Genomic DNA, 26,097 nt, shown 5'->3' on the forward strand with positions numbered 1-26,097 from the left:
CCGCCCAAGAAGAGCCCACCTTCCTTGTGGAATGGGCTTTTACTGATTTAGGATGCGGTAACCCTGCCGCAGAATGAGCTTGCTGAATCGTGTTACAGATCCAGCGCGCAATAGTTTGCTTTGAAGCAGGAGCACCCAGCTTGTTGGGTGCATGCAGGATAAACAGCGAGTCAGTTTTCCTGACTCCAGCCGTCCTGGCTACATAGATTTTCAAAGCCCTGACTACATCCAGTAACTTGGAGTCCTCCAAGTCCCGAGTAGCCGCAGGCACCACAATAGGTTGGTTCAAATGAAACGCTGATACCACCTTAGGGAGAAATTGGGGACGAGTCCTCAATTCTGCCCTGTCCATATGGAAGATCAGATAAGGGCTTTTACATGACAAAGCCGCCAATTCTGACACACGCCTAGCCGAAGCTAAGGCCAATAGCATGACCACTTTCCACGTGAGATATTTCAGCTCCACGGTCTTAAGTGGCTCAAACCAGTGGGATTTCAGGAAATCCAACACAACGTTAAGATCCCAAGGTGCCACTGGAGGCACAAAAGGGGGCTGAATATACAGCACTCCCTTAACAAACGTCTGAACTTCAGGCAGTGAAGCCAGTTCTTTTTGAAAGAAAATAGATAGGGCCGAAATCTGGACCTTTATGGACCCCAATTTTAGGCCCATAGTCACTCCTGACTGTAGGAAGTGCAGAAATCGCCCCAGCTGGAATTCCTCGCCTCACACCAAGCAACATATTTCCGCCATATGCGGTGATAATGATTTGCGGTCACATCCTTCCTAGCTTTTATCAGCGTAGGAATCACTTCATCCGGAATGCCCTTTTCCTTTAGGATCTGGCGTTCAACCGCCATGCCGTCAAACGCAGCCGCGGTAAGTCTTGGAACAGACAGGGCCCCTGCTGTAACAGGTCCTGTCTGAGAGGCAGAGGCCATGGGTCCTCTGAGATAATTTCTTGTAGTTCTGGGTACCAAGTTCTTCTTGGCCAATCCGGAACGATGAGTATAGTTCTTACTCCTCTCTTTCTTACTATCCTCAGTACCTTGGGTATGAGAGGAAGAGGAGGGAACACATAAACCGACTGGTACACCCACGGTGTCACTAGTGCGTCCACAGCTATCGCCTGAGGGTCCCTTGACCTGGCGCAATATTTTTTTTAGCTTTTTGTTGAGGCGGGACGCCATCATGTCCACCTGTGGCCATTCCCAACGGTTTACAATCTGCGTGAAGACTTCTGGATGAAGTCCCCACTCTCCCGGGTGGAGGTCGTGCCTGCTGAGGAAATCTGCTTCCCAGTTGTCCACTCCCGGAATGAACACTGCTGACAGTGCTAGCACGTGATTCTCCGCCCATCGAAGAATCCTTGTGGCTTCTGCCATCGCCATCCTGCTTCTTGCTGGCGGTTTACATGGGCGACCGCCGTGATGTTGTCTGATTGAATCAGCACTGGTTGGTTTTGAAGCAGGGGCTCTGCTTGACTCGGGGCGTTGTAAATGGCCCTTAGTTCCAGTATATTTATGTGTAGTGAAGTCTCCTGACTTGACCACTGTCCTTGGAAGTTCCTTCCCTGAGTGACTGCCCCCCATCCTCGGAGGCTTGCATCCGTGGTCACCAGGACCCAGTCCTGTATGCCGAATCTGCGGCCCTCGAGAAGATGAGCACTCTGCAGCCACCACAGCAGAGACACCCTGGCCCTTGGGGACAGGGTGATCAACCGATGCATCTGAAGATGCGATCCGGACCATTTGTCCAACAGATCCCACTGAAAGATCCTTGCATGGAACCTGCCGAAGGGAATTGCTTCGTAAGAAGCCACCATCTTTCCCAGGACTCGCGTGCAGTGATGCACCGACACCTGTTTTGGTTTCAGGAGGTCCCTGACCAGAGATGACAATTCCTGGGCCTTCTCCACCGGGAGAAACACCTACTTCTGTTCTGTGTCCAGAATCATGCCCAGGAAAAGCAGACGTGTCGCAGGAATCAGTTGTGACTTTGGGATATTCAGAATCCAGCCGTGCTGTTGCAACACTTCCCGAGAGAGTGCTACGCTGACTAACAACTACTCTCTGGACCTCGCCTTTATAAAGAGATCGTCCAAGTATGGGATAATTATAACTCCCTTCTTCCGAAGGAGTATCATCATTTCGGCCATTACCTTGGTAAATACTCTCGGTGCCGTGGACAGACCAAACGGCAACGTCTGGAATTGGTAATGACAATCCTGTACCACAAACCTGAGGTACTCCTGGTGAGGTGGGTAAATGGGGACATGCAAGTAAGCATCCTTGATGTCCAGCGACACCATAAAATCCCCCTCTTCCAGGCTTGCAATAACCGCCCTGAGCGATTCCATTTTGAACTTGAACTTCCTTATATAAGTGTTCAAGGATTTTAAATTCAGAATGGGTCTCACCGAACCGTCTGGTTTCGGTACCACAAACATTGTGGAATAGTAACCCCGTCCCTGTTGAAGGAGGGGAACCTTGATTATCACCTGCTGGAGGTACAGCTTGTGAATTGCCGCCAGTACTACCTCCCTTTCCCTGGGAGCAGCTGGCAAGGCTGATTTGAGGTAACGGCGAGGGGGAGTCGCCTCTAACTCCAGCTTGTATCCCTGAGATACAATTTGTACAGCCCAGACATCCACCTGTGAGCGAACCCACTGGTTGCTGAAGTTTCGGAGACGCGCCCCCACCGCACCCGGCTCCGCCTGTGGAGCCCCAGCGTCATGCGGTGGACTTAGAGGAAGCGGGGGAGGATTTTTGTTCCTGGGAACTGGCTGCCTGGTGCAGCTTCTTTCCTCTACCCCTGCCTCTGGGCAGAAAGGATGCGCCTCTGACCCGCTTGCCTTTCTGAGGCCGAAAGGACTGTACATGATAATACGGTGCTTTCTTAGGCTGTGAGGGAACCTGAGGTAAAAAAGTTGACTTCCCAGCTGTTGCTGTGGATACGAGGTCCGAGAGACCGTCCCCAAACAATTCCTCACCCTTATAAGGCAAAACCTCCATGTGTCTTTTAGAATCAGCATCACCTGTCCACTGCCGAGTCCATAATACTCTCCTGGCAGATATGGACATTGCATTAATTCTAGATGCCAGCAGGAAAATGTCCCTATGTGCATCCCGCATATATAAGACGACGTCTTTTATATGTTCGATGGTTAGCAAAATAGTATTCCTGTCGAGGGAATCAATGTTGTCTGACAGGGTATCAGACCATGCTACTGCAGCACTACACATCCATGCTGAAGCAATAGCAGGTCTCAGTATAGTACCCGAGTGTGTATACACAGACTTCAGGATAGCTTCCTGCTTTCTATCCGCAGGCTCCTTTAGGGCGGCCGTATCCGCAGTGCCACCTTTTTTGATAAGCGTGTGAGCGCCTTGTCCACCCTAGGGGATGTTTCCCAACGTAACCTGTCCGTTGGCGGGAAAGGGTACGCCATCAGTAACCTCTTAGAAATCACTAGTTTCTTATCGGGGGAACTCCGCGCTTCTTCACACAAATCATTTAATTCATCAGATGGGGGAAAAGTCACTGGCTGCTTTTTCTCCCCGAACATAATACCCTTATTGGTAGTAACCGGGTTAACATCAGAAATGTGCAATACATTTTTCATTGCAGTAATCATGCATCGGATGGCCTTTGTAGACTGTACATTTGTCTCATCCTCATCCACACTGGAGTCAGACTCCGTGTCGACATCTGTGTCTACCATCTGAGCTAGCGGGCGTCTTTGAGCCCCTGATGGCCTCTGAGACGCTTGGGCAGGCGCGGGCTGAGATCCCGGCTGTCCCAAGGCTGCTGCGTCATCGAACCTTTTATGTAAGGAGTTGACACTGTCTGTTAAGACCTTCCACATATCCATCCAATCCGGTGTCGGCCCCGTCGGGGCCGACACCACACTTATCTGCCCCTGCTCCGCCTCCACGTAACCCTCCTCATCAAACATGTCGACACAGCCGTACCGACACACCGCACACACACAGGAAATGCTCAGACTGAGGACAGGACCCCACAAAGTCCTTTGGGGAGACAGAGAGACAGTATGCCAGCACACACCACAGCACTATATAACACAGGGATTTACACTATAATGAGTGATTTTTCCCAATAACTGCTTATTATCCTATTTGCGCCTAAATTTATGTGTCCCCCCTCTCTTTTTTACCCTTCTCGTACAGGATACTGCAGGGGAGAGCCTGGGGAGCGTCCTTCCAGCGGAGCTGTGAAGAGAAAATGGCGCTGGTGTGCTGAGGAAGAAGGCCCCGCCCCCTCAGCGGCGGGCTTCTCCCGCGTTTTGTATAGCTTAATGGCGGGGTTTTTTACACATATACAGTTTCCCAGACTGTATTATGTGTATTTAGTGCCAAAAGGTATTCTTATTGCTGCCCAGGGCGCCCCCCCCCCCCCCCCCCCAGCGCCCTGCACCCTACAGTGACCGGAGTGTGTGGTGTGCAGTGGGAGCAATGGCGCACAGCTGCAGTGCTGTGCGCTACCTTAATGAAGACCGGAGTCTTCTGCCGCCGATTTCATCTCCTTCTTCTGTCTTCTGGCTCTGCAAGGGGGACGGCGGCGCGGCTCCGGGAACGGACGATCGAGGTCAGGCCCTGTGTTCGAACCCTCTGGAGCTAATGGTGTCCAGTAGCCTAAGAAGCACAAGCTAGCTGCACGCACGTAGGTTTGCTTCTCTCCCCTCAGTCCCACGTAGCAGTGAGTCTGTTGCCAGCAGATCTCACTGAAAATAAAAAACCTAACAAATACTTTCTTTCTAGCAAGCTCAGGAGAGCCCACTAGGAGCACCCAGCTCTGGCCGGGCACAGATTCTAACTGGGGTCTGGAGGAGGGGCATAGAGGGAGGAGCCAGTGCACACCAGATATAGTACCTAATCTTTCTTTTAGAGTGCCCAGTCTCCTGCGGAGCCCGTCTATTCCCCATGGTCCTTACGGAGTTCCCAGCATCCACTAGGACGTCAGAGAAATATTATTACAGCAAAGAAGGATCCACTATACTCAGGTGCATTTATTCAGCATAGAATACAGATGGTAACAGATTAGCAATGTGCTGGAGTGGAATTCATCCAACTCACTGAATACAGGAAGTAACAGTTATTAATATATTGTTATATTTATTTCAGCGGACATCAGTATATTACTGCAGAGTAAATAATAGCACTGAATAAGCAACTAAATATATATTGACACATGGTCAACTCAATGCACACTTATGTGTACATAATTAATACTCACTATTCCCAGAAGATTGTGATTTAGAAAGAATACTTACCATCTGATGCATGATGTCAAATTATAGACCCACGGTGTAAATCTCCATATGTACTTACCTGTAATCAGTGTCAGACTGGGGCATGTAGGGCCCACCGGGGGAATGCAGTGATAGGGGCCTATGTTAGGGGTGTGGTCAGTCTGCCTGTAATGTATTTGTCACTTGACAGTATACCCCTAAAATACTTACCCACAGAGCATAGTTGCCGACTTCTGGGCTGCTCTCTCCGGGAGAGAGCAGCCAGTCGGCTCAGCAGGGGGGGGCGGGCAGTGAGGTGACGTGACAGGGGGGCGGGCCAGAGGCGGAACGAGGGCGTGGCTTCTGGATATTGCCATTTAAGCCACGCCCCCCGCTGTGTAATGCCGCTGTTACCGGCATTATACAGCAGGGGGCGTTGTTATGATGACGCGATTCAACAAGAATCGCGTCATCGCCTGCCCGGACCGCCCACTTTACTCGCTAAGTGGGCGGAGGGCAGGGGGTGACCCCCAGAAATCGGGAGACTAGCCTGCTCTTCCGGGGGGCCGGGAGGGTCATCCGTCTTTCGGGAGCCTCCCGGCCATTCCGGGAGGGTAGGCAAGTATGCCACAGAGTCTTCCATCTGGCAAACAAATTTGCTCCATCCTCATTGATGTTACAAGATAAAATCAAAAATTAAACTTACAGCAGATGGGTAGCGTGCCTTGGTTTTAATATCACTTTTTTTAACACTTTATTCACTTTTTGTATTGTATGTACTGTCTTTATTTCGTGATTTGACGCCCTGCCAACGTGAAGGCTGCTTTCTAAGGATGTCATTCCAAGGACAGTTTGCCTGGTTCAGGTTTGTTTGTAGTAAGTGTAGCTGCTGCTACCTTCCAGCAGCGCATCCGGAAAGTATTCACAGCACTTCACTTTTTCCACATTTTGTTATGTTACAGCCTTATTCCAAACTGGGATAAATTCATTTATTCCCCTCAAAATTCTACACACAATACCCCATAATGACAACGTGAAAAGAGTTTTGTTTTAGATTTTTGCAAATTTATTAAAAATAAAAAACTAAGAAATCACATGTGCATAAGTATTCATGGCCTTTGCTTAACACTTTGTTGATGCACCTTTACCAGCAATTACAGCCTCAAGTCTTTTTGAATATGATGCCATAAGCTTGGCACATCTATCTTTGAGCAGTTTCGCCCATTCCTCTTTGCAGCACCTCTCAAGCTCCATCAGGTTGGATGGGAAGCGTCAGTGCACAGCCATTTTCAGATCTCTCCAGAGTTGTCCAATCGGATTCAAGTCTGGGCTCTGGCTGGGCCACTCAAGGACATTCACAGAGTTGTCCTGAAGCCACTCCTTTGATATCTTGGCTGTGTGCTTAGGGTTGTTGTCCTGCTGAAAAATGAACCGTCACCCTGTCTGAGGTGAAGAGCGCTCTTGAGCAGGTTTTCATCCAGGATGTCTCTGTACATTGCTGCATTCATCTTTCCCTCTATCCTGACTAGTCTCCAAGTTCCTGCAGCTAAAAAAAAATCCCCACAGCAATAAGCTGCCACCACCATGCTTCACTGTAGGGATGGTATTGGCCTGGTGATGAGCGGTGCCTGGTTTCCTCCAAACATGACGCCTGGCATTCACACCAAAGAGTTCAATCTTTGTCTCGTCAGACCAGAGAATTTTGTTTCTCATGGTCTGAGAGTCCTTCAGGTGGATTTTGGCGAAATCCAGATTTTTACTAAGCAGTGGCTTCCGTCTGGCCAATCTACCATACAGGCCTGATTGGTGGATTGCTGCAGAGATGGTTGTCCTTCTGGAAGGTTCTCCTCTCTCCACAGAGGAATGCTGCAGCTTGGACAGAGTGACCATCGGGATCTTGGTCACCTCCCTGACTAGGACCCTTCTCCCCCAATCGCTCAGTTTAGATGGCCGGCAAGCTCTAGGTGGTTCCGAACTTCTTCCATTTACGGATGATGGAGGCCACTGAGCTCATTGGGACCTTCAAAGCAGCAGATATTTTTCTGTATCCTTCCCCAGATTTGTGCCTCAAGACAATACTGTCTCAGAGGTCTACAGACAATTCCTTTGACTTCATGCTTGGTTTGTGTTCAGACATGCACTGTCAAGTGTGGAACCTTATATAGACAGGTGTGTGCCTTTCCAAATAATGTCCAATCAACTGAATTTACTACAGGTGGACTCCAATTAAGCTGTAGGAACATCTCAAGGATGATTAGTGGAAACAGGATGTACCTGAGCTCAATTTTGAGCTTCATGGCAAAGGCTGTGAATACTTATGTACATGGGATTTCTTAGTTTTTTATTTTTAATAAATTTGCAAAAATCTAAAACTAAACGTTTTTCACGGTTTTATTATGGGGTATTGTGTATAGAATTTGGAGGGAAAAAAATAAGAATTTACTCACCGGTAATTCTATTTCTCGTAGTCCGTAGTGGATGCTGGGAACTCCGTAAGGACCATGGGGAATAGCGGCTCCGCAGGAGACTGGACACAACTAAGAAAGATTTAGGACTACCTGGTGTGCACTGGCTCCTCCCTCTATGCCCCTCCTCCAGACCTCAGCTAGGATACTGTGCCCGGAAGAGCTGACACAATAAGGAAAGGATTTTGGAATCCCGGGTAAGACTCATACCAGCCACACCAATCACACCGTATAACTCGTGATACTATACCCAGTTAACAGTATGAAAAATAACTGAGCCTCTCAACAGATGGCTCTAAACAATAACCCTTTAGTTAGGCAATAACTACATACTACATACAAGTATTGCAGACAATCCGCACTTGGGATGGGCGCCCAGCATCCACTACGGACTACGAGAAATAGAATTACCGGTGAGTAAATTCTTATTTTCTCTGACGTCCTAGTGGATGCTGGGAACTCCGTAAGGACCATGGGGATTATACCAAAGCTCCCAAACGGGCGGGAGAGTGCGGATGACTCTGCAGCACCGAATGAGCAAAAGCAAGGTCCTCCTCAGCCAGGGTATAAAACTTGTAAAACTTAGCAAACGTGTTTGAACCCAACCAAGTAGCAGCTCGGCAAAGTTGTAAAGCCGAGACCCCTCGGGCAGCCGCCCAAGAAGAGCCCACCTTCCTCGTGGAATGGGCTTTTACAGATTTAGGATGCGGCAGTCCAGCCGCAGAATGTGCAAGTTGAATCGTACTACAGATCCAGCGAGCAATAGACTGCTTTGAAGCAGGAGCACCCAGCTTGTTGGGCGCATACAGGATAAATAGCGAGTCAGTTTTCCTGACTCCAGCCGTCCTGGAAACATAGATTTTCAGGGCCCTGACTACGTCCCGCAACTTGGAATCCTCCAAGTCCTTAGTAGCCGCAGGCACCACAATAGGTTGGTTCAAATTAAAAGCTGATACCACCTTAGGAAGAAATTGGGGATGAGTCCTCAATTCCGCCCTATCCATATGGAAAATCAGATAAAGGCTTTTACATGACAAAGCCGCCAATTCTGACACACGCCTGGCCGAAGCCAAGGCCAACAGCATGACCACTTTCCACGTGAGATATTTCAGTTCCACGGTTTTAAGTGGCTCAAACCAATGTGACTTAAGGAAATCCAACACCACGTTGAGATCCCAAGGTGCCACTGGAGGCACAAAAGGGGGCTGAATATGCAGCACTCCTTTAACAAACGTCTGAACTTCAGGCAGTGAAGCCAGTTCTTTTTGGAAGAAAAATCGACAGAGCCGAAATCTGGACCTTAATGGAACCTAATTTGAGGCCCATAGTCACCCCTGACTGTAGGAAGTGCAGAAATCGACCCAGCTGAAATTCCTCCGTTGGGGCCCTTCTGGCCTCACACCACGCAACATATTTTCGCCATATGCGGTGATAATGGTTTGCGGTCACCTCCTTCCTAGCTTTAATCAGCGTAGGGATGACTTCCTCCGGAATGCCCTTTTCCTTCAGGATCCGGCGTTCAACCGCCATGCCGTCAAACGCAGTCGCGGTAAGTCTTGGAACAGACAGGGTCCCTGCTGCAGCAGGTCCTGTCTGAGCGGCAGAGGCCATGGGTCCTCTGAGATCATTTCTTGAAGTTCTGGGTACCAAGCTCTTCTTGGCCAATCCGGAACCACAAGTATAGTTCTTACTCCTCTCCTTCTTATTATTCTCAGTACCTTGGGTATGAGAGGCAGAGGAGGGAACACATAAACCGACTGGTACACCCACGGTGTCACTAGAGCGTCCACAGCTATCGCCTGAGGGTCCCTTGACCTGGCGCAATATTTTTTTAGCTTTTTGTTGAGGCGGGACGCCATCATGTCCACCTGTGGCCTTTCCCAACGGTGTACCATCATTTGGAAGACTTCTGGATGAAGTCCCCACTCTCCCGGGTGGAGGTCGTGCCTGCTGAGGAAGTCTGCTTCCCAGTTGTCCACTCCCGGAATGAACACTGCTAACACATGATTTTCCGCCCATCGGAGAATCCTTGTGGCTTCTGCAATCGCTATCCTGCTTCTTGTGCCGCCCTGACGGTTTACATGGGCGACCGCCGTGATGTTGTCTGACTGGATCAGCACCGGCTGGTGTTGAAGCAGGGGTCTTGCCTGACTTAGGGCATTGTAAATGGCCCTTAGTTCCAGAATATTTATGTGTAGGGAAGTCTCCTGACTTGTCCATAGTCCTTGGAAGTTTCTTCCCTGTGTGACTGCCCCCCAACTTCGAAGGCTGGCATCCGTGGTCACAAGATCCAGTCCTGTATGCCGAATCTGCGGCCCTCTAGAAGATGAGCACTCTGCAGCCACCACAGTAGCGACACCCTGGCCCTTGGAGACAGGGTTATCAGCCGATGCATCTGAAGATGCGACCCGGACCACTTGTCCAACAGATCCCACTGAAAGATCCTTGCATGGAACCTTCCGAATGGAATTGCTTCGTAAGAAGCCACCATCTTTCCCAGGACTCGCGTGCAGTGGTGCACTGACACCTGTTTTGGTTTTAGGAGGTCTCTGACTAGAGACGATAACTCCTTGGCCTTCTCCTCCGGGAGAAACACTTTTTTCTGTTCTGTGTCCAGAACCATCCCCAGGAACAGTAGACGGGTTGTAGGAACCAGCTGCGACTTTGGAATATTCAGGATCCAGCCGTGCTGTTGTAGCACTTCCCGAGCTAGTGCTACTCCGATCAACAACTGTTCCCTGGACCTCGCCTTTATAAGGAAATCGTTCAAGTACGGGATAATTAAAACTCCCTTTTTCCGAAGGAGTATCATCATTTCGGCCATTACCTTGGTAAATACCCTCGGTGCCGTGGACAGACCAAACGGCAACGTCTGGAATTGGTAATGACAGTCCTGTACCACAAATCTGAGGTACTCCTGGTGAGGAGGGTAAATGGGGACATGCAGATAAGCAACCTTGATGTCCAGTGACACCATGTAATCCCCCTCGTCCAGGCTTGCAATCACCACTCTGAGCGATTCCATCTTGAACTTGAACCTTCTTATATAAGTGTTCAAAGATTTTAAATTTAAAATGGGTCTCACCAAACCGTCCGGTTTCGGTACCACAAACATTGTGGAATAGTAACCCCGTCCTTGTTGAAGGAGGGGTACCTTGATTATCACCTGCTGAGAATACAGCTTGTGAATCGCCTCCAGCACTGCCTCCCTGTCCGGGGGAGCTGTCGGCAAGGCAGATTTGAGGAAACGGCGAGGGGGAGACGTCTCGAATTCCAGCTTGTACCCCTGAGATACTACCTGTAGTATCCAGGGATCCACCCGTGAACGAGCCCACTGGTTGCTGAAGTTCTTGAGACGGGCCCCCACCGTACCTGGCTTCGCCTGTGGAGCCCCAGCGTCATGCGGTGGACTTAGAGGAAGCGGGGGAGGACTTTTGTTCCTGGGAACTGGCTGTATGTTGCAGCTTTTTCCCTCTACCTCTGGGCAGAAAGGACGCGCCTCTAACCCGCTTGCCTTTCTGGAGCCGAAAAGACTGTACCTGATAATACGGTGCTTTCTTTGGCTGTGAGGGAACATGGGGTAAAAATGTTGACTTCCCAGCTGTTGCTGTGGAAACGAGGTCCGAGAGACCATCCCCAAACAACTCCTCACCCTTGTAAGGCAAAACTTCCATGTGCCTTTTAGAATCTGCATCTCCTGTCCATTGCCGAGTCCACAATCCTCTCCTGGCAGAAATGGACATTGCGTTTATTTTAGATGCCAGCCGGCAAATATCCCTCTGTGCATCTCTCATGTATAAGACAGCGTCTTTAATATGCTCTACGGTTAGCAATATAGTGTCCCTGTCTAGGGTATCAATGTTTTCCGACAGGGAATCTGACCACGCAGCTGCAGCACTGCACATCCATGCTGAAGCAATAGCCGGTCTCAGTATAATTCCTGAGGGTGTATATACAGACTTCAGGATAGCCTCCTGCTTCCTATCAGCAGGTTCCTTTAGGGCGGCCGTGTCCGGAGATGGTAGTGCCACCTTCTTTGACAGGCGTGTGAGCGCTTTATCCACCCTAGGGGATGTCTCCCAACGTGACCTATCCTCTGGCGGGAAAGGGTACGCCATTAGTAACTTTTTCGAAAAATTACCAGTTTCTTATCGGGGGAAGCCCACGCTTCTTCACATACTTCATTTAATTCATCCGAAGGGGGAAAAACCACTGGTAGTTTTTTCTCCCCAAACATAATACCCTTTTTTGTGGTACCTGGGGTAATATCAGAAATGTGCAACACATTTTTCATTGCCGTAATCATGTAACAGGTGGCTCTATTGGAATGTACCCTAGTCTCATCATCGTCGACACTGGAGTCAGTATCCGTGTCGACATCTGTGTCTGCCATCTGAGGTAGCGGGCGTTTTAGAGCCCCTGATGGCTTTTGAGACGCCTGGGCAGGCACGAGCTGAGAAGTCGGCTGTCCCACATCTGTTATGTCGTCAAACCTTTTATGTAAGGAGTTGACACTGTCACGTAATTCCTTCCACATGTCCATCCATTCAGGTGTCGACCCCGCAGGGGGTGACATCACATTTATCGTCACCTGCTCCGCCTCCACATAAGCCTCCTCATCAAACATGTCGATACAGCCGTTCCGACACACCGCACACACACAGGGAATGCTCTGACTGAGGACAGGACCCTACAAAGTCATTTGGGGAGACAGAGAGAGAGAGTATGCCAGCACACACCAGAGCGCTATATAATGCAGGGATTCACACTACACACAGTGATTTTTCCCCTATAGCTGCCAATATTACACAGATTGCGCCTAAATTTAGTGCCCCCCCCTCTCTTTTTTACCCTATGGAGTCTGGAAACTGCAGGGGAGAGCCTGGGGAGCGTCCTTCCAGCGGAGCTGTGAGGGAAAATGGCGCCAGTGTGCTGAGGGAGATAGCTCCGCCCCTTTTTCGGCGGACTTCTCCCGCTTTTTTATGGAAGTTATGGCAGGGGATTTTACACATATATAGTCTTAATGACTATATTATGTGGTAATTTGCCAAGTAAGGTACTCTTATTGCAGCCCAGGGCGCCCCCCCCAGCGCCCTGCACCCATCAGTGACCGGAGTGTGTGGTGTGCATGGGGAGCAATGGCGCACAGCTGCAGTGCTGTGCGCTACCTTAATGAAGACCGAAGTCTTCTGCCGCCGATTTCCAGGAACGTCTTCTTGCTTCTGGCTCTGCAAGGGGGACGGCGGCGCGGCTCCGGGACCAGACGACCGAGGCTGGGCCTGTGTTCGATCCCTCTGGAGCTAATGGTGTCCAGTAGCCTAAGAAGCCCAAGCTAGCTGCAAGCAGGTAGGTTCGCTTCTTCTCCCATCAGTCCCTCGTAGCAGTGAGTCTGTTGCCAGCAGATCTCACTGAAAATAAAAAACCTAATTATACTTTCTTTTCTAGAAGCTCAGGAGAACCCCTAGTGTGCATCCAGCTCGGCCGGGCACAAAATTCTAACTGAGGTCTGGAGGAGGGGCATAGAGGGAGGAGCCAGTGCACACCAGGTAGTCCTAAATCTTTCTTAGTTGTGCCCAGTCTCCTGCGGAGCCGCTATCCCCCATGGTCCTTACGGAGTTCCCAGCATCCACTAGGACGTCAGAGAAATTAGTTTATTCCATTGTGAAATAAGGCTGTAATATAACAAAATGTGGAAAAAGTGAAGTGATGTGAATACTTTCTGGATTCACTGCATGGTAATGCAGCAGGAGGCGTCTGGTATAAGTAGCAGCCTCCTGCATGCATGTGTGATCCAGTGCTGTGACCAAGGAAGCAGCACTGGATCACCTGCAACTCCACTGGCTGGCTGGGCAAACTTGGGTTATGCAGACCAGCTGCTGTCACTCAGGCCAGGAAGTAGCCATTAGAAGACGGAGCCCATGACCGCCCCCAAACGGCTGTAGACTTTCAATCACCTGATGTCTCCATCTGTTATGCAAGCGACGCCGCAGGACCTGTATGGCACAGCAGCACACTGCGTGATTTTTTTCATTGCGACTGGTCTAAGGGGGTTAATCAGACCTGATCGCTCCTCTGCGAATTTGCAGAGGTCTGCGATCAGATAGCCACCATCCAGACAGAGTTAAAACCCACCCCGTGCAAATGTGTGTATGGCTTACAAAGATCTCAGCGATCGCCAGTCAGCTACAAATCCATTCGTTACCATCCCCAAACTATGATCCGTACGCATGCGCAGTCGATCAATAATCGTCCAGCTTGCGAATTCGCACAACAGCCATCAGGTCTGAATAACCACCGTAATTAGGTCTAGAGTTATTACTGAAATTTAAACTGGATTTAGACTGGATTTTGCAACAATCTCTGATCTCAAAGTGCCTCAAGTTTCCAAGCATTACACCCCATGCATGCTACTACCCCTCAATTCCACCCTCCTGTAACTGCACCAGTCCTGACTTTCGGGTACTGTCCTGTATTCCCACCTGCAGCCCACAGTGTCCTGTGGTGGGGTGGGGCTGGAAGGCCCCCTAGTAACTGTTTAGCAGAGCAAGCAGTGAATAGAAGGAGTAAGCATTTGCCAGGCATCTACTGAGTGGAGAGAGGGACTGGGGGCAGCCCAGTAGCATTGTCCATGTCATAAAAACAGAAGCGTGGCTGTGACGTGTCTTTCAAAAAAATCATGCCTCCTACCGCTAGATCACACCCACTCTCCAGGACCACACCCACTCTCTCTCCTGTTTCAAAAAAATAATAGCAGGAGCAGAACATTATCACACTGCAATGGTCCAGGGTAGCTGGAGGGAAGACAGGGACCGTGTAACTCTGAGAACTGGTGTGATTACATTCGGGGCAGATCTAGACCTTTCTCCTAGGGGGAGTGCCTTAACAATTAATCATGCCCCCCCCCCCCCTCTCTAGTTCTGACTTCTCCCATTTCCTGTCCTGACTCCACCCCTTTCCAGTTCCATCCCCTGAACACCCTGCATGTTACCTGATGAGCAGTAATCTAAAAACAAAAAAATAAATAAGATTTTACTTACCGGTAAATCTATTTCTCGTAGTCCGTAGTGGATGCTGGGGACTCCGTAAGGACCATGGGGAATAGACGGGCTCCGCAGGAGACATGGGCACTTTAAGAAAGAATTTGGATTCTGGTGTGCTCTGGCTCCTCCCTCTATGTCCCTCCTCCAGACCTCAGTTAAAGAAACTGTGCCCGGAAGAGCTGACAGTACAAGCAAAGGATTTTGGGAATCCAGGGTAAGACTCATACCAGCCACACCAATCACACCGTATAACTTGTGATAACTTTACCCAGTTAACAGTATGAACAATAACAGAGCATCAGATCAACCCTGATGCAACTATAACATAACCCTTATTTAAGCAATAACTATATACAAGCATTGCAGAAAAAGTCCGCACTTGGGACGGGCGCCCAGCATCCACTACGGACTACGAGAAATAGATTTACCGGTAAGTAAAATCTTATTTTCTCTAACGTCCTAGTGGATGCTGGGGACTCTGTAAGGACCATGGGGATTATACCAAAGCTCCCAAACGGGCGGGAGAGTGCGGATGACTCTGCAGCACCGAGTGAGCAAACGATAGGTCCTCCTCAGCCAGGGTATCAAACTTGTAGAACTTTGCAAACGTATTTGCACCTGACAAAGTAGCAGCTCGGCATAGCTGTAATGCCGAGACCCCTCGGGCAGCCGCCCAAGAAGAGCCCACCTTCCTAGTGGAATGGGCTTTCACTGATTTTGGCTGCGGCAATCCAGCCACAGAATAGCCTGCTGAATCGTGTTACAGATCCAGCGAGCAATAGTCTGCTTTGAAGCAGGAGCACCAAGCTTGTTGGATGCATACAGGATAAACAGTGACTCCGTTTTCCTGACTCTAGCCGTTCTGGCTACATAAACTTTTAAAGCCCTGACCACATCTAGTAACTCGGAATCCTCCAAGTCACGAGTAGCCACAGGCACCACAATAGGTTGGTTCATATGAAAGGATGAGACCACTTTTGGCAGAAATTGGGGACGTGTCCTCAATTCCGCTCTATCCATATGGAAAATCAGATATGGGCTTTTATGAGACAAAGCCGCTAATTCTGAAACGCGCTTAGCCGAAGCCAAGGCTAATAGCATGACCACCTTCCACATGAGATATTTCAACTCTACTGTTTTAAGTGGTTCAAACCAGTGTGATTTCAGGAAACTCAACACCACGTTAAGATCCCAAGGTGCCACTGGAGGCACAAAGGGAGGCTGAATATGCAGCACTCCTTTCACAAACGTCTGAACTTCTGGCAGAGAAGCCAACTCCTTTTGAAAGAAAATGGAAAGGACTGAAATCTGGACCTTAATTGAGCCTAACTTCAGGCCCAAATCCACTCCTGACTGAAGGAAGTAAAGGAAACGGCCCAGCTGAAACTCCTCTGTATGAGCATTGCTGGTCTCACACCAAGAAACATATTTTCGCCATATCCGGTGATAATGTTTAGCTGTTACGTCCTTCCTAGCCAGTGAGTATCAGCGTAGGAATGACCTCCTCCGGAATACCCTTTTCTGCTAGGATCCGGCGTTCAACCGCCATGCCGTCAAACACAGCCGCGGTAAGTCTTGGAAGAGACAGTGTCCCTGTTGCAACAGGTCCTGTCTTAGAGGAAGAGGCCACGGATCCTCTGTGAGCAATTCTTGCAGATCTGGATACCAAGTCCTTCGTGGCCAATCTGGAACAATGAGAATTGTTCTTACTCCTCTTTTTCTTATTATCCTCAGTACCTTGGGTATGAGAGGAAGAGGAGGCAATACATAGACCGACTGGAACACCCACGGTGTCACCAGGGCGTCTACAGATACCGCCTGAGGGTCCCTTGACCTGGCGCAATAGCTCTGTAGCTTTTTGTTGAGGTGTGACGCCATCATGTCTATCTGTGGTAGTTCCCACCGACTTGTAATCTGTGTGAAGACTTCTTGATGAAGTCCCCATTCTCCCGGGTGGAGGTCTTGTCTGCTGAGGAAGTCTGCTTCCCAGTTGTCCACTCCCGGGATGAACACTGCTGACAGTGCACTTACGTGATTCTCCGCCCAGCGAAGAATTCTGGTGGCTTCCGCCATCGCCACTCTGCTCCTTGTGCCGCCTTGGCGGTTTACATGAGCCACTGCGGTTATGTTGTCTGACTGAATCAGAACCTGTTGGTCGCGAAGTAGGGACTCCGCTTGACGTAGGGCGTTGTATATGGCCCTTAGTTCCAGGATGTTGATGTGAAGGCAAGTCTCCTGACTTGACCACAGACCTTGGAAATTTCTTCCCTGCGTGACTGCCCCCCACCCCCGGAGGCTTGCATCCGTAGTCACCAGGACCCAGTCCTGAATGCCGAATCTGCGGCCCTCCAGAAGGTGAGCACTTTGCAGCCACCACAGGAGAGACACCCTGGCCCTGGGGGATAGGGTGATTAACCGATGCATCTGAAGATGTGATCCGGACCACTTGTCCAGGAGATCCCATTGAAAGGTCCTCGCATGGAACCTGCCGAAGGGAATGGCCTCGTATGATGCTACCATCTTTCCCAGGACTCGTGTGCAGTGATGCACCGACACCTTTTTTGGTTTTAATAGGTCTCTGACCAGTGTCATGAGTTCCTGAGCCTTCTCCATCGGGAGATAAACCCTCTTCTGGTCTGTGTCCAGAATCATGCCCAGGAAGGGCAGACGAGTCGTAGGAATCAACTGCGACTTTGGAATATTCAGAATCCAGCCGTGCTGTCCTAACACTTCCAGAGAGCGTGCTACGCTGATCAGTAACTGCTCTCTTGACCTCGCTTTTATGAGGAGATCATCCAAGTATGGGATAATTGTGACCCCTTGCTTCCGCAGGAGTACCATCATTTCTGCCATCACCTTGGTAAATATTCTCGGTGCCGTGGAGAGACCGAACGGCAACGTCTGAAATTGGTAATGACAATCCTGTACCACAAATCTGAGGTACGCCTGATGAGGTGGATAAATGGGAACATGAAGGTATGCATCCTTTATGTCCAGAGACACCATAAAATCCCCCTCTTCCAGGCTTGCAATGACCGCTCTGAGTGATTCCATCTTGAACTTGAACCTTTTCAGGTATATGTTCAGGGATTTTAAATTTAATATGGGTCTGACCGAACCGTCCCGTTTCGGTACCACAAACATGGTCGAATAATAACCCTTCCCTTGTTGAAGGAGGGGAACCTTGGCCACCACCTGCTGAAGATACAATTTGTGAATTGCAGCTAACACTACCTTCCTCTCTAATGGGGAAGCTGGCAGGGCCGATTTGAAGTATCGGTGAGGGGGCATCTCTTCGAATTCCAGCTTGTATCCCTGAGACACAATCTCTCTTGCCCAGGGATCCACCTGGGAGTGAACCCACTTGTGGCTGAAATTTCGGAGACGCGCCCCCACCGGGCCTAGCTCCGCCTGTGGAGCCCCAGCGTCATGCGGTGGATTTAGTGGAAGCCGGGGAGGACTTCTGTTCCTGGTAACTAGCTGTGTTGTGCAGCTTCCTTCCTCTGCCCCTGCCAAGAAAGGACGCACCTCGGACTTTCTTGCCTTTTTGTGATCGAAAGGACTGCATTTGGTAATACGGTGCTTTCTTAGGTTGTGAGGGAACATATGGCAAAAAATTTGACTTTCCAGCAGTAGCTGTGGAGACCAGGTTCGAGAGACCCTGCCCAAACAGTTCCTCACCCTTGTAAGGTAAAACCTCCATGTGCCTTTTTGAGTCGGCATCGCCTGTCCATTGCCGAGTCCACAGGACCCTTCTGGCAGAAATCGACATTGCATTTATGCTAGAGCCCAGTAGCCCAATGTCTCTTTGAGCATCTCTCATATATAGGACAGCGTCTTTTATATGCCCCAGGGTCATTAATATAGTATCCTTGTCTAAGGTATCAAGCTCCTCAGACAAGGTATCCGTCCATGCTGCTACAGCACTACACACCCAGGCCGACGCAATTGCCGGCCTTAGTAAGGTACCTGAATGTGCATAAATGGACTTCAGGGTACCCTCCTGCTTTTTATCCGCAGCATCTTTTAGGGTGGCCGTATCCTGTGACGGCAGGGCTACCCTCTTGGATAAGCGTGTTAGAGCTTTGTCCACCCTAGGGGAGGATTCCCAGCGTAACCTGTCCATTGGCGGGAAGGGATACGCCATAAGCATCCTCTTGGAAATCTTCAGTTTTTTATCTGGAGATTCCCAAGCCTTTTCACATAACTCATTTAGCTCATGTGAAGTGGGAAAGGTCACCTCCTGCCTTTTTTCCCCATACATATGAACCCTCTTGTCAGTTACTGGGGTTTCCTCTGTGATGTGCAACACATCCTTCATTGCTATAATCATATAACGGATGGCTTTAGCCAATTTAGGCTGTAACTTTGCCTCATCGTAATCGACACTGGAGTCAGAATCCATGTCGGTATCTGTGTCAACAATTTGGGATAGTGGGCGCTTCTGAGACCCTGACGGCCTCTGCAACATCGGATCAGGCATGGGTTGAGACCCTGACTGTCCTAAGGTTTCAGCTTTATCCAACCTTTTATGCAAGGAATTAACATTATCATTTAAAACCTTCCACATATCCATCCAATCAGGGGTCGGCGCCGTCGGCGGAGACCCCACATTCATTTGCTCCCGCTCTGCTTCCACATAGCCTTCCTCGTCAAACATGTCGACACAAGCGTACCGACACACCACAAACACACAGGGGATGCTCTTTTTTGAAGACAGTTCCCCCACAAGGCCCTTTGGAGAGACAGAGAGAGAGTATGCCAGCACACACCCCAGCGCTATATGTCCCAGGAATCACACAGTAACTTAGTGTTAACCCAGTAGCTGCTGTATATTATGTTTTTGCGCCAAATTTATGTGCCCCCCCTCTCTTTTTACCCTCTTCTACCAAGAATCTGCAGGGGAGAGCCTGGGGAGCTTCCTGTCAGCGGAGCTGTGGAGAGAAAATGGCGCTGGTGAGTGCTGAGGAAGAAGCCCCGCCCCCTCGACGGCGGGCTTCTGTCCCGCGTTTCTGTATAATATAATATAATGGCGGGGGCTCATACATATATACAGTGCCCAACTGTATATATGCCCACTTTTGCCAAGAGGTCCTAATTGCTGCACCCTACAGTGACCGGAGTATGTGGGTGTAGTGTGGGAGCAATGGCGCACAGCTGCAGTGCTGTGCGCTACCTCAGTTTGAAGACTGGAGTCTTCTGCCGCCGTTTTCGAAGTCTTCTTGCTTCTTTCACCCGGCTTCTGTCTTCCGGCTCTGCGAGGGGGGCGGCGGCGCGGCTCCGGGATCGGACGACAAAGGGTGAGATCCTGTGTACGATCCATCTGGAGCTAATGGTGTCCAGTAGCCTAAGAAGCAGGACCTATCTTCAGCGAGTAGGGCTGCTTCTCTCCCCTCAGTCCCACGATGCAGGGAGTCTGTTGCCAGCAGATCTCCCTGAAAATAAAAAACCTAACAAAATACTTTCTTATAGCAAGCTCAGGAGAGCTCACTAAGTAGCACCCAGCTCGTTCGGGCACAGATTCAAACTGAGGTATGGAGGAGGGACATAGAGGGAGGAGCCAGAGCACACCAGAATCCAAATTCTTTCTTAAAGTGCCCATGTCTCCTTACGGAGTCCCCAGCATCCACTAGGACGTTAGAGAAATAAACATATACAAAAGCCTTCCAGTAATTGACGGATTTTACAAAATGACCTAAATGGTCAACAAAGGCACCTGTCCGGCTAACTTCAGGCTGCAGTAGGGATGGCCATCGACCATTCCTAATCATCGATGGTTTACAGCCAATGCTGAATAGTTTCTCTCCAACGATGGTTTCTCTCCAACGATGGCTTAGCCTAAACGAATAGTTTTTTTAAAAGATGCTGGGACAGGGAGAATAGCTCCGCCCCCAGCACCAGTGAAGCCCTGCCTCCGGTCTGTGATTGGCCCGCGGGTCATTCACAGGCATAATGGCAATGAGTGAAACCATTGACGGTCTCCCAAAGCATAGTTAATGGCCATCGATGGCCACTCACAGTTTCGCTATCGATGGCAACCATCAATGGTGAACACACAGATGGCCATCCTCAGCTGCAGACACAGCAGCGCTAAAACTTTAAGCGTAAGATGTGTGTGCCACACATAGGGCCTAATTCAGAGATGGGCGCTATGCGCGTCACTGCTGAGTCTTTGTAAGTGATGTGCATATATGCTGTTACGGAAGAAGGACAAAAGACCCTCCTGCCGGCATCGCAGATCCATAAGGTGCGTCTTCACCATCGTGACTATTGGTCGAGACGGGATGCAGTCAATATGCCGGCAGTCGGGATTCCGGCGTTGATACCGAAATCCCGACAGCCAGCATCCGGAATCCCGGCGCACCAGTGCTATTCCCTCTTGTGGGTGTCCATGAAACCAATAGAGTGGGAATAGATCCTGTGGCAAGCGAAGCGAGCCACTGTGCCGGCAAGGAGACTCTTAGCGCTCACCTCGCTGCCAGCATTCTGGCGGGTGGAATGCCGCTGGTGGGATATTGACAGGCGGTATCCCGTCCGCCGGAAAACATATGTAATCCGGTCGGGACAGCTGTATCCTCAGATTGCTCACAACGGCCCTCGCAGCTTCATAGCCGGGACCAGTAAATCTGCATCAGAAGACGTAGACACTGGCATCACCTCTCCCAGGAAACAGGGGGGACAAAAAAAAAAACATTTCTGGAAACGCCGCCCAGGGTCGTGACCTCCTCGCTACAGTCTGCCAATCATATTAGAGTATAAATGAGAGTGTGATATGAGGATGAGGTACAGCGGTTGTGTCTGTGTTGCCTTCGGCAAAGGACCTGGACGTGACAAAACAAGTGGGCAGGAGACACCTTCTGCCCTAACAGCTCCTAAATGTTTTCTTCGTTCTCCGTTCGTTTGGGGTATTATTATTTTTTATATGCAGCATTGGACGCTCGCCACGCATCGGGCTCGGTGTCTCGCTCCGCTCCGCTTGCCACACTTTTCTATTCCAAATAGATTGTGATATGGACCCAGGGGGTTATGGGAAAGGTACTCTGCACGAAGAGAATCTAGACGCAACCGAGGTACAGCAGCCCCCTCACTGCATAAGGAGCCAGGGGAAGTGCTTTATCCTACACACAGACTGCATGAGGCAGAGATTAGTAGTTACAGGTCACCACACTCTGTGCCAGGACCTGGACATTACACAGGCTGCACTGAGGAGCAGATCACAGTGTAATGAGACTGGCTGAGCTGCTCAGGCAGGGATACACAGAGCTGCTGCTGCCCAGGGTCTTCTTATCAGACATCAGGCTCATCATCTTTCTGCACTCCATACATCTGGACTGTCAGGCTTTATAATCAATCTCAGATGCTCTGGCTCCAAGCACTGCCTGTGGATGAGGACAGAGTGATGGCAAGCAGGCTGGAGTTACACACAGCAGTCACTTAGCAACCACCCATCCCCCAACTTGCGTTTCGTCTCACGGAGTTTATAAAACAATGGCTAGAGCGAGGCCATGCCCCTTACCGCGAAGCCACGCCTCATTTCCGGAACATAAAGTTGGGATGTATGGCGTTTGCTGCTACTGCGTACACCTCAGGATCTAACTGGCGGCGGCGGCCATTTTGTCTGCTATATTTCCAACTTGCTGCTGTTAGGATTGGTCTTCAGAAACATGGCCGCCAGATCATATGTCCCCATACCAGTACCTAAGTCACTAGTGTATCACCCGTTCATTGGACAGTCACATCTCATCTTCCAGGCACCGGCAGAATGCGCATCACGTGGCTACATACTGTCTGGGAATTGTAGTTCTAACACCTCATGCCACCGCTGGGAAGGACTACAGCTCCCAGCAGCCCTTGCGGCGAATTGGTGTACAGAAGCTTGCACAGTGTTTATCCATCAGCCAGAGACACATCCTGCTGCAGGGTAAGGACACACTCTCTCTGGCACCGTGGCCATAGACTACCTATAGAGTGCCTATTTTTTTTATATATATATATATATATATATATATATATATAATCACAGTGTGGCATATTATCTATGGGGGGGCATTACAGTGTGGCATATTATCTTTAGGGGATATTACAGTGTGGCATATTATCTATGGGGACATTACAGTGCAGCATATTAACTATAGGGGATTTCTCTAACGTCCTAGTGGATGCTGGGGACTCCGTAAGGACCATGGGGATAGACGGGCTCCGCAGGAGACATGGGCACTTTAAGAAAGAATTTAGGTTCTAGTGTGCTCTGGCTCCTCCCTCTATGCCTCTCCTCCAGACCACAGTTTGATACTGTGCCCAGACGAGCTGGGTGCTTTTCAGTGAGGTCTCCTGAGAGAAAGTATTTTGTTAGGTTTTTTATTTTCAGGAAGCTCTGCTGGCAAAAGACTCCCTGCATCGAGGGACAGAGGGGAGAGAAACAGCCCTACTCTCTGAAGCTAGGTCCTGCTTCTTAGGCTACTGGACACCATTACCTCCAGAGGGATCGTACGCAGGATCTCACCCTCGCCGCCTGATCCCAGAGCCGCGTCGCCGTCCCCCTCGCAGAGCCGGAAGACAGAAGCCAGGTAAGTGAAGACTTCAAATCGGCGGCAGAAGACTCCGCTCTTCACTGAGGTAACGCACAGCACTGCAGCTGTGCGCCATTGCTCCCACACACCTCACATACTCCGGTCACTGTAAGGGTGCAGGGCGCAGGGGGGGGCGCCCTGGGCAGCAATTGGGACCTCTTTTGGCAAAAGTTTAACATATATACAGTTGGGCACTGTATATATGTATGAGCCCCCGCCAAAAATTGTACATTTAAGCGGGACAGAAGCCCGCCGCTGAGGGGGCGGGGCTTCTTCCTCAGCACTCACCAGCGCCATTTTTTCTCCACAGCTCCGCTGAGAGGAAGCTCCCCAGGCTCTCCCCTGCAGATACACGGTAGAAGAGGGTAAAAAGAGAGGGGGGGCACATAATTAGGCGCAATAACAATATAAACAGCAGCTACTGGGTTAACATTAAGTTACTGTGTTATTCCTGGGTTTATAGCGCTGGGGTGTGTGCTGGCATACTCTCTCTGTCTCTCCAAAGGGCCTTGTGGGGGAACTGTCTTCAAAAAGGGCATTCCCTGTGTGTGTGGTGTGTCGGTACGCTTGTGTCGACATGTTTGACGGGGAAGGCTATGTGGAAGCAGAGCGGGAGCAAATTAATGTGGTGTCTCCGCCGACGGCGCCGACACCTGATTGGATGGATATATGGAAGGTTTAAATGATAATGTTAATTCCTTGCATAAAAGGTTAGAAAAAGCTGAAGACTCATGACAGTCAGGGTCCCAACCCGTGCCTGATCCTATGTCGCAGAGGCCGTCAGGGTCTCAGAAGCGCCCACTATCCAAAATTGTTGACACAGATACCGACATGGATTCTGACTCCAGTGTCGATTACGATGATGCAAAGTTACAAAATTGGCTAAATCCATCCGTTATATGATTATAGCAATTAAGGATGTGTTGCACATCACAGAGGAAACCCCAGTCCCTGACAAGAGGGTACATATGTATGGGGAAAAGAAGCCGGAGGTGACCTTTCCCCCCTGACACGAGCTAAATGAGTTATGTGAAAAGGCTTGGGTATCTCCAGATAAAAAACTGCAGATCTCCAAAAGGATTCTTATGGCGTATCCTTTCCCGCCAACGGACAGGTTACGCTGGGAATCCTCCCCTAAGGTGGACAAAGCTTTAACACGCTTATCCAAGAAGGTAGCCCTGCCGTCACAGGATACGGCTACCCTCAAGGATGCTGCGGATCGCAAACAGGAGGTTACCCTGAAGTCCATTTATACACATTCGGGTACCTTGCTGAGGCCGGCGATCGCGTCGGCCTGGGTGTGTAGTGCTGTAGCAGCACGGACGGATACCTTATCTAAGGAAATTGATACCTTAGACAAGGATACTATATTGTTGACCTTGGGGCACATTAAAGACGCTGTCTTATATATGAGAGATGCTCAAAAAGACATTAGTCTACTGGGTTCTAGAATACATGCTATGTCAATTTCTGCCAGAAGGGTCCTGTGGACTCGGCAATGGACAGGTGATGCCGACTCAAAAAGGCATATGGAGGTTTTACCTTACAAAGGTGAGGAATTGTTTGGGGAGGGTCTCTCGGACCTGGTCTCCACAGCTACTGCTGGAAAGTCAAATTTTTTGCCATATGTTTCCTCACAGCCTAAGAGAGCACCGTATTATCAAATGCAGTCCTTTCGATCACAGAAAAACAAGAAAGTCCGAGGTGCGTCCTTTCTTGCCAGAGGCAGGGGCAGAGGAAAGAAGCTGCACAACACAGCTAGTTCCCAGGAACAGAAGTCCTCCCAGGCCTCTACAAAATCCACCGCATGACGCTGGAGCTCCACAGGCGGAGCTAGGCCCGGTGGGGGCACGTCTTCGAAATTTCAGCCACAAGTGGGTTCACTCCCAGTTGGATCCCTGGGCAATAGATATTGTGTCTCAGGGATACAAGCTGGAATTCGAGGAGATGCCCCCTCACCGATACCTCAAATCGGCCCTGCCAGCTTCCCCCCACGAGAGGGAAATAGTGTTTACAGCAATTCACAAATTGTATCTTCAACAGGTGGTGGTCAAGGTTCCCCTCCTTCAACAAGGAAGGGGTTATTATTCGACCATGTTTGTAGTCCCGAAACCGGACGGTTCGGTCAGACCCATATTGAATTTAAAATCCCTGAACATGTACCTGAAAAGGTTCAAGTTGGAATCGCTGAGAGCGGTCATCGCAAGCCTGGAAGGGGGGGATTTTATGGTGTCTCTGGACATAAAGGATGCTTACCTTCATGTCCCCATTTATCCACCTCATCAGGAGTACCTCAGATTTGTGGTACAGGATTGTCATTACCAATTTCAGACGTTGCCGTTTGGTCTCTCCACGGCTCCGAGAATATTTACCAAGGTAATGGCGGAAATTATGGTGCTCCTGAGGAAGCAAGGGGTCACAATTATCCCATACTTGGACGATCTCCTCATAAAAGCGAGATCAAGAGAGCAGTTGCTGATCAGCGTAGCACTTTCTCTGGAAGTGTTACGGCAACACGGCTGGATTCTAAATATTCCAAAGTCGCAGTTGGTTCCTACGACTCGTCTGCCTTTCCTAGGCATGATTCTAGACACAGACCAGAAAAGGGTTTATCTCTCGATAGAGAAAGCTCAGGAACTCATGACACTGGTCAGGAACCTATTAAAACCAAAACAGGTGTCAGTGCATCACTGCACTCGAGTCCTGGGAAAGATGGTGGCATCATACGAGGCCATTTCCTTCGGCAGGTTCCATGCGAGGACCTTTCAAT

At 49.8% G+C, this 26,097-nt stretch overlaps 1 protein-coding gene across 11 annotated transcripts in view; it reads left to right on the plus strand.

The window, feature by feature from the left end:
- LOC134995897 (zinc finger protein 768-like) overlaps positions 1-26,097 on the plus strand; it is a 923,052-nt gene that overhangs the window by 189,954 nt on the left and 707,001 nt on the right. The window contains exon 1 of one of the 11 annotated variants that reach the window (XM_063951152.1): positions 22,463-22,678. The exons of 9 other annotated variants lie outside the window; for them this stretch is intronic. The gene's annotated coding sequence lies outside the window, so the exon portion shown is untranslated. Of the gene's footprint in view, positions 1-22,462; positions 22,679-23,135; positions 23,325-26,097 lie in introns of those variants that run through there. One more of the 11 variants, XM_063951153.1, reaches the window with a different exon arrangement.

This window comes from Pseudophryne corroboree, chromosome 2, assembly GCF_028390025.1.
Source record: "Pseudophryne corroboree isolate aPseCor3 chromosome 2, aPseCor3.hap2, whole genome shotgun sequence".
In the NCBI taxonomy this organism is placed as follows: Eukaryota; Metazoa; Chordata; class Amphibia; order Anura; family Myobatrachidae; genus Pseudophryne; species Pseudophryne corroboree.